This window comes from Athene cunicularia, assembly GCF_003259725.1.
Source record: "Athene cunicularia isolate RWA chromosome 3 unlocalized genomic scaffold, athCun1 chr3_part1, whole genome shotgun sequence".
Classification (NCBI taxonomy): Eukaryota; Metazoa; Chordata; class Aves; order Strigiformes; family Strigidae; genus Athene; species Athene cunicularia.
In genome coordinates, this window is record NW_020799097.1 from 106,650,978 (window position 1) to 106,660,419 (window position 9,442).

Genomic DNA, 9,442 nt, shown 5'->3' on the forward strand with positions numbered 1-9,442 from the left:
AGCCACATGTGGCAGCTTTGGTATTTTCTGAGTCACAATGACTAGCTGAGCAGAGGGAAACAGGTCTAGAAAGGCTTTTAGCTGTGAAGCCATTTGATGTCACTCCAAGTCTCACCCCTAAATGTGTCTGACAGCCCATGAGAGATCTGCTGTAGGTTGCTCTTGTCAGGATATCCCACAGATCAGGAGGGGCTGCTGCGGCCCGGCCGCCATTTTATTCCCTTTCTCACCTCGCTTTAAAATAAACCTCTGAAAGTGCAAATTTGACAGGGAGTCGGCTGTTTCTGAACGCTGCCGCCTCGAGCTGGGTCCCCAGCCCTTCCCAAAGCCAGTGGCTTGGCTGCACTGCTGCTGTCCCTCACTTCTCGGGGGCTTGCAGAGACGAGGCTGGCTGAGCCCAGAAGAGTTCAATTAGCTGCTGTCTCCACTCCTCTATTCCTCCAGCAATTAGGGCTGACAGGACAGCTGCTGAGCGAAGGCTACAGGGCTGAAGCATGCATGGGTTTTCCAGCCTGTGGCTCAGCATGTCCCCAGGGGCCACAAATGCCCGCTGCTTGGCTCTCCTCATCATCACTGAGCAGCTGGGACAGAGTAGGGAATTTTTTTCTTAAAATACCTCCAAGCGACTTTTTCGCTTAAGTTGATCCAGCAGGTCCAAGAAATGTGGCAAGAGGCATTTTTGGAAGTGGTCCTTCTGTGTGGCAGGCTCCTGCCCTTTCCCAGGAGCCTGGGCCTTGGCAGAGAGGCAGCAGTGATTAAAAAGCGGTTGTTTTTCATGGGGCAGGGGGACACACACCCAGAGACACATGTGGCCCTGTGTGCCTGGACAATGGTCCAGATCCCTTTCTATGCCTCTGGCTGCAGGAGCAGGCATTTTCCCAGCTGTTCCCGTTGTGTGATGCCATGTACTTGTACGCTCTGAGGCATGGCCTGACCCGTGAGGTGCGAGAAATGACTCCAGGGACCTGTCTTCTGTTTCTGGAAGAAAATAGCAAGCTGACTGTATTTTCTGAAGGTCAGGCTTCTCTGCTTTCCTGCAAATGCCTAGAGCTAGGCTGAAAGTGGAATTAATGTTTTGAAACCTCCTTAAAACTAATTTCCCTTTAGTTTTACAAAAGTCTCTCCTCTTGGCTTTAGTAATCTGATGTCTCCTTTCCACTGAAAACTGAAAATTAAAGGCCCCATAGAAATCAACATGTTTTGGCAAGAATTCCTCATTCTGTAGGAAAAAAATCGCTTCATCTTCTAGATAGTTGTGCCATTTAAGGGCTACACTCCTCTGATGCCGTTCTGGTATTTCTACAGCTATATATGGAGTCTCTTTGGTGCTTGCTTGTGATATCCTCAGAGCTGAGTAAAGGTCAGGCCAGGAAGCCTTTGATTGTAAATCTTCCCAGGCCACCTTGATGCCCTTCCTGAATGCAATGAATGGGGGAGGAAAGCAAGGTTTTTGTTGTGCAAGCTGCGGGAGCTGACTGCTGCAGGTACAATGGAGGCACGCTTGTCACACATTTACAAGAAGAGGATACATATTAATAATTAAGTTGCGCTAATCGTAAGTATGTATACCTGATGGCGAAATGGCCAAAAAAATGTTTCCTTGCCTTGTCTGAAGACATACCCTTTCCTTTGAATTCTTTGTCACCGGGGCAGATCACAACCAAACCTGACAATTTTTATAGACTTTCTTTAGGTGACTCACAAACATTGCACAATTTTAGTTCTTTTTCAGTCTGTTTTCTTAGCTATTTTTCGTTGGAAGGCTGACTTCCTCAAGGACTCTCTCTACCTTGAAGTACAGAGCTTGTCAAAAACAAAGGGAAGTAAAATTAGGAAAGGAAGTTTAGCGTATAATTAGTTTTTCCTTTTTGTCAGAATCTGGAATGAAAATTTTAATCTGTTTCCATTGTTTATTCATTTTAATTTCTTAAATGGGATGTTTTAGTGGATGGTTTTCTGTTGGACATGGTGCAATCTTTGGGCATTTTTTTTTTTTTTAATTACATTTTTAAAATTTTGAAAGCAGAAAAAGAACAAAACCAATTAATTTTTTTTTTTTTTTCAAACAATGATTTTTCCTTTTAAATGTCACTGCTGGAAGAAGGGCTGTTTTCCTTGAAAGTTTTTGAGCCGTTCAAATGCAAAAGCTCTCTCTTGAATGCCCTGCACAGAAACTACTGTACTGCAGTGCTCAGGATGTACCTGTATCTGATACCAATGGGGGTCTGCTACTGCTCTCTATGATAGAATTTGTCTTTTTCTCTCAAGCCATGATGCATTAAACTTTTAACTCTGTAGTTTCTCAGCCATGCCCTGCTGTTGGTAAGATGGCTGACAGTCACTTACCTGGATGCTTGCCTTGACCAGGAGAGACTGCTGAAGAATATTCAGTTGCGTTTTGTTGGAAGTCAATGGGGCTGGACTAAGTCATATAGCATTTGCATTCAAAATGTAACCTAATTTTGGGGGGCAAAACACAACATTGTATAACTGAAACTTGTTTCATGTGAAATCAAGTCATGGTGACGTGTGTTTGCTTATCTCCTGCCCTAGGTTGGACAGATTTACTTCCTACAACAGATCATCTGAGGATGGGGACATTAGCAAGTCGCTGAGTTTGAAAAAAGGTGGTGACTCAGTCCACACCTTAATACTTTGACAGTTTGAAGAAGCCTGTGGGAGCAGTGTCGTTCAGAAAAATTAACTTCCTGCCATGCTGTTACTGTCACTGTTTGTTCATTACCAAGTAAGAAATCCAAATAGATGGTGTCAAAAGTTCAGGAAGCAATGGTTCAACAGGGAACAGCTGGGTTTATGGGAAGGGGATGAGGGGAGAGGAAGGCACAGTTGGATCCCCAGAATTAAACCAAATACACTAACTTGATAAGTAAGGGAAGAAGAGTTTCCTCTGGCTAAGCTAGATCAGAATTCTCAACCTCCTGCTGGTGCCATGTGGCCTGGGAGTAAAATCGTCTTCAACATAGTCTATCCTTTTCCTCACTCATTGCTTTGCTTTTACAACTCAGAAAGCTGCTGCCTTCCTCTCCTGCCCCCACTGCCTCTTCATATTCCTCTTAAATATTTCCATTATGTTTCTCCTACCATTGTTCTCAGGTGGCTTGGTATGCAAATGCTTTCCTTTCCTTACCCTCTCCATGCTGCTCTTACCCCTTCATTGCCTGGAGTGGAACAAGGTGCTGGTACCCAGAAGTGCCACCAGAAATGGAGAATCATAGAATCACAGACTGGTTTGGGTTGGAAGGGGCCTAAAAGATCATCTAGTTCCACCCCCCTGCCATGGGCAGGGACACCTTCCACTAGACCAGGTTGCCCAAAGCCCCGTCCAACCTGGCCTTGAACACTGCCAGGGAGGGGGCAGCCACAGTTTCTCTAAGCAACCTGTTCCAGTGTCTCACCACCTCACAGAAAATAATTTCTTCCTTATATCTAATCTAAATCTACCCTCTTTCAATTTAAAACCATTACCCCTCATCCTATCACTATACCCCCTGATAAAGAGTCCCCCCCCATCTTTCCTGTAGCCCCCTTTAAATACTGGAAGGCCACTATAAGGTCTCCCCAGAGCCTTCTCTTCTCCAGGCTGAACAACTCCAACTCTCTCAGCCTGTCCCCATAAGGGAGGTGCTCCAGCCCCCTGGTCATCTTCATGACCTCCTCTGGACCCACTCAAGAAGGATCCTCCTTATGCTGGGGGCCCCCAAGCTGGACACAGCACTGAAGATGGGGTCTCATGAGAGTGCAGTAGAGGAGAATCCCCTCCCTCGACCTGCTGCCACACTTCTCTTGATGCAGCCCAGGATACAAGTGGCTTTCTGGGCTGTGAGTGCACGTTGCTGGCTCATAGTCAGTTTTCTATCCACTAATACCCCCAAGTCCTTCTCTGCAGGGCTGCTCTCAATCCACTTCTCACCCAGCCTGTATTTGTGCTTGGGATTGCCCCGACCCATGTGCAGGACCTTGCACTTGGCCTTGTTGAACTTCATGAGGTTTGCACGGTCCCACCTCTCCAGCCTGTCCAGGTCCCTCTGGATGGCACATCCCTTCCCTCCAGCGTGTCAGCCGCACCACACAGCTTGTCATCAGCAAACGTGCTGAGGGTGCACTCAATCCCACTGTCCATGTCACCAACAAAGATGTTAAACAACACCAGTCCCAACACCGACCCCTGAGGAGCACCACTCATCACTGCTCTCCACTTGGACATTGAGCTGTTGACCACAACTCTTTGAGTATGACCATCCAGACAATTCCTTATCCACCGAGTGGTCCATCCAATATAGAGAAGGATGTCGTGCAGGACAGTGTCAAATGCTTTGCACAAGTCCAGGTAGATGTCATCAGTTGCTCTTCCCTTATCCATCAATGCTGTACCACACTGCAGAAGACCACCAGATTTGTCAGGGATGATCTACCCTCAGTGAAGCCATGCTGGCTGTCACCAATCACCTCCTTATTTTCCATGTGCTTTAGCATATTTTCCAGGAGGATCCACTCCATGATCTTGCTGGGCACAGAGGTGAGACTGGCTGGCCTGTAATTCCCTGGGTCCTCTTTATTTCCCTTTATAAAAATGGGGGTTATGTTTCCCCTTTTCCAGTCAGCAGGAACTTCACTGGACTGCCACGACTTCTCAAGTATGATGGATAGTGGCTTAGCCATTTCATTGCCAGTTCCCTCGGGTCCATTGCATGTGGGGTTGCATAATGTATATATGGTTGACTGGGAAGCATGCTTGCCTCTGGAGAGTTCACTCCTTAAATTTGTATGACAAAGAAAGTATGTTGTATTGCACACAGGGGACCTGAGCCATGTGATGGCTGTAATAATGCCGGAAAGAAATCCTCTGAGCCCTTCGCCATTCGTGCAGTGCAGAAGCTTGGAGGTTTCTCCTGTCATCCATCCTTGGATGGTTTTGACTGTCTCTGTAATAAAATGTATACTTCCTTCAGACTTACGTAAATGTTCTTGTTAGAAATTGTTATGATTTAGTGATTAACAAAGTGGGGAGACTGCCATGGCCCAATCTGTTCTGAGAAAATGTAGGGGTTTTGACGGTATTTTCTTTCTGAGACTTTTCTTACCTGAAAGCAGAGATCCTGTTAAAATGTATTAAGACGCAGTTGAACACATCTTCCTGTTCTACCTTATCAGTGATATATGGAGAGATGTGGAGTTTTGTGCTTTGAATAACAAAATGGCTAACTAAACAAGGAAGCTGCCTTCTACTGAAGTGATGGGTGAGTCAAACAGTAGTCCACATGATGGGCTGACCTGTTTTTTCATGTCTTCTGTGGAATATTTTGCATTGGGCTCTTCAGAAAGTTCCTGGCATTACTCAATATGCTTTTTTTCCCCGCCTCCTGCTTCTAGCACAGTGCTTGATAGGTTAGGACTAGCTCTTGGGGTCATGCAGGCAAGACATATATAAACACACACGCATGCATGCACATAAATACACACATAGGTAGAGATAACATATATACTATTTATAAGCAGCAGGCATTGCTGCCAGCAGAACAATCATCCTTTGCTGTGAGGACACACCTGGACAAGGTAGGACATCAAACACCAAGTGCTATGTAGAGGGGTTTGCTACTGGCATTCAGCAGTTGTCTGTGGCTAGCACAGAGTTAGGATTTTCCAGGGGTTTGAAAGGAGTAGAACTCTGTCACCATGGCATGGTGCTAGATAAAGCTGTCCTCTAGGATCAAATGGGTGTATTAGTTACACGACGCTGCTGGCCGTGCTGAATGCAGCAGCTGCTGCTGTACTTTTCTCTGAAGTGTTGAAGGGAAAGGCAAAAAGTTCATATCAGCAAACATGAGAAGAATGGGTGTGATGTAAAGCAACTAGATGAGCCACGTCAGCTGCCCTGCATGTCACAGCTCCAAAGCGTCTGCCTGCCAAATGGTTGGGAACGCAGGCTGGTGTTTTAGCTAACCCAGATTTTGTGCACCCTTGTTCTCTCAGTTTTGCTGTTTAGGGGTGGTTTGGCTGATCCTTGATCACAGAAGTATTCTGCAGAGATTGAAAGTTTCATCTGACTTTAACAGGAGTTATGAGCAGTCAGAATCGCTAATGATTAGAATGATTATGAATAGAATGTTCTAACCTTAAATGCGAAAGGACAGATCTTGAGTAAATGGGATTTTTATATTTTCACTGATTTTGATGTAGCTTGGACAATTTCCACAGCAAAGAAAATGTATTTTAAATTCTCAACCAGAGTCTTTGCAAGTGAATCTTTGCTCAGAGAAGTATTGTTTGAAGTTCTGAAACCCATCCAGGCATTTTCACTACAGTCTTTTTGTTAACATCAGTGGGAGGCTCTGGGGCAGGTTCACTGCTCGGCTTTGAAAATCTCAGCACCAGAAGGTGTTCATCAGTTTTTGGGCAAATAATCTAAGCACAGGGAATTCAGGGCAAGGTCCTCCGCCTGTCTGTACGTTCATTCATTTTGTGAGAAAACACAGTTCAGTACTTCTTTCCAGGATATTTCTATTTGCTAAAAAGCCCACAGGAATAGTGGGAGTCAGCTTTGAGTTTTTATTTCTGAAATACGTAACTGTGTTTAATCAAAGACTTGAGTTTGTACCTGCAAGTGCTGTTTTCATACTGTGTTTAGAGACTAATGAAGATTAACAAAGCCTAATACAGTCACATTTTTATTTTGACTGATGACTGCTAATTTCTGTAGCTAATGTTCTGCTATATTACAAGAATGGTTGTAAAAGATGGCCTTGCATCATTTGTTGTGCTCACCCTAAAATTTATTATTTTGCTTGCAAACATTTGCTCTGTTCCACACAGTTAGGAGCAGCTCCTCGGCTCATATACAGATTGTATTAATTAAATCAGAGGAGCTGGGCTGAGCTCTGTCAGCTCCAGGTTTAGCCCTTGATTTGCCCACTGCTCCTGTGTTCCCTGAGATAAATCCTCTTGTAAAGAGAGTAAGAGGCTCTTGGAGAATTCTTTCATGGTCCAATTACTTTTACTAAAAGTGAAGGATTTTCTGTGAATTCTTCAGATTCTCATTTTAAGACTCAGGAACGAGGCATCTAAGATGTAGAGAAAGATCAGTGGAGATCATAGGATGCTAATGTAGTAGAAGGACTTATATTGGATGGCAAAACATACTAACTTGGGGAATGTGCAAAGAATAGAGAACCACCTCCATCCAATCTACCAGTTCATGACTTCCACCTACAGCTTTTAACCTCTGTCTGCTACACTTGGCTGCTTTCCCTTCGAAATTTTAATTGCTGGAGGAGACATGCATACACTCTTCTCCGCCTGTGCTGGAGGACACAGTGGGACACTCCGATTCACTCTAGTTTGGTAGCATTGCCAAGTGGAGTACAAGTGATTTCTTGGTATGCCATGGCTGGTCATACACAGCTGTATCTGACACCTGCTCGTACACATGGCTGCGGCCAGACAGCAGGCAGAGGGTTAAAACACGAGGAGGAACACCTTGTAGCTGTCTAAGCAGTGACTGTTCATGACACATGAAATGCTTCATTGCATCTTTTGTTCAAAGATTTCCAGGTAATTTGGGGAAGAGGTTAAAACAATACACCTACAGGCAGGTTCAGCCGGGAGGTTTTCAAAACACATAAAGTAGCTGTGTCATCGACTCTCAACACACACTGTTACAGTCAGGGCTGCTGGCTGAGTTTCATGAAAATAAGGCTACATATTCAGGTGATTTAAGCCTCCATTTTTGAGTGCATTGCTTTTTTTCATACAATCTCTGGATTTCAAGGCCTATCTATAAAGTTTAGTTCTTTTTCAAATAAATGCCAGACTGAGGTGGGAACTGGTGAAGGGTTACAATTATTTTATCAGGCATTGTGGATGCTCTGCACACCCAAAAATCAAGTCTAAAGTATTTGCTATTCAGTGTAGCTCAAAGTCTGTCAGTTGCTCACCACTTCTTTTCCTGGGGAGCAGCAAAATAAGAAATTATTCTTCATACATGTTTTGTCTATCTATAGAAAGTATAGCCAGTCTCCAGGCTGTTTTCTTCTTTGTTTTTCTTTTGAATCTATCTCTCTGTTGCTCATGTTTCTGTAGCTGTGAAGGTCAATGGCTGTAAGAAGGCAGGGTTTGAAGGAAGAGACAGTATTTTTCATCTGGAGAAAAAGTAGGCAAGTTGTTAGGCACTCAAATACTTTTTCAGGTCTGAAATGTCTCCTGTACAATAGAAAATTGAATTTTATTTTGAAGATTTTCTCTTGGTTGCCCTTGAGGATAAAGCCTTGTGGGTCAGTTTGGGGTGGTTTTGTAACAAATGAGGGCTCCTTGTGGGAGAACGGCACAATCTGCAGTTGTATGGTTTCTCACAGGGAACACTGGTGACCTTCAGCTTCGATGGGAGTAACAATCAAGTGGTTCCTAACACAGATTAGTTTCCTCAGGTGCCTGGGGCAATGATTTGAGTCTCAAAGAGCCTCCTCTGCAGGGAAGGCTTCCAAATACTGTATCATTCTGACATGTGAACCACTTATTGAACTTTATATCTCGATTCATTTTTTCAGTCCATGCTGTAATGAGAAGGCTATGATTATGATCACTTTGTTACCACTGATGGGTGTGATTTGCCTGCTGAGATTTTAATCATGATTTCTCCCAGCAGCCCACCACTTGAAGCAAAAGGTGATGGCTGCTAATGTTTAGAAGAGCTATGAAATCACTCTTTGCTGTTTTCAGTGAGGGGATGAGAAACATCTGTCTTGATTGTTAAAAAAAAAAAAAAAAAAGAGTCAGCATGCAATTTCATGTGTGAATCTGTGGTAATCAGCAAGATGGAATGTGATCTCTTGGGGGAGGTTGTATCATTCTCCAAAATGAGGCAAAAAGGGCAAAATAACTATTGGGGAGAGTTGTGAGTAATGGCTTTGTAACACCTAAGGTGTTCCATTTTTCTGTTAGCCTTAGCCTTTCTTTTCTTGGGAGGAGGGGAAATCTCCACGTGCCAGAATGTGATTGAATAAAGACTGTCATTCATGTTGCAGCATGTTATGAAAATATCCTGGAGAGACTAAATAGTCCAGAGGGAGACTGAGAATAGCTGTGTCAATGGCTTCAAAGCCTCAGTAAAAGTCAATGGGGTCACTCATTTTGACTTCGTTCAGATCTACAGATCTACAGCAAATATAAAGTCTTGAAAACGCAATGATAGGTGCTGGATTGGATGGGTCCCCTACTTCTCCCAGGAGTGCCACCCACACCCACCCTCCTCGCTAGCCAGAGAGAAAATTTAAAAATCTATGATTAAATTGACTTTTTACACTTATTTTAATGATCAGGAATTGTTCCAGAGAAGACACACCTCATCCTAAGAAACAAGGGGTTTCCAGCAGGACTGTGCAGAATCCTCAGTGGAAAAAAATTACCCAGGCATACTGCGAACATCACC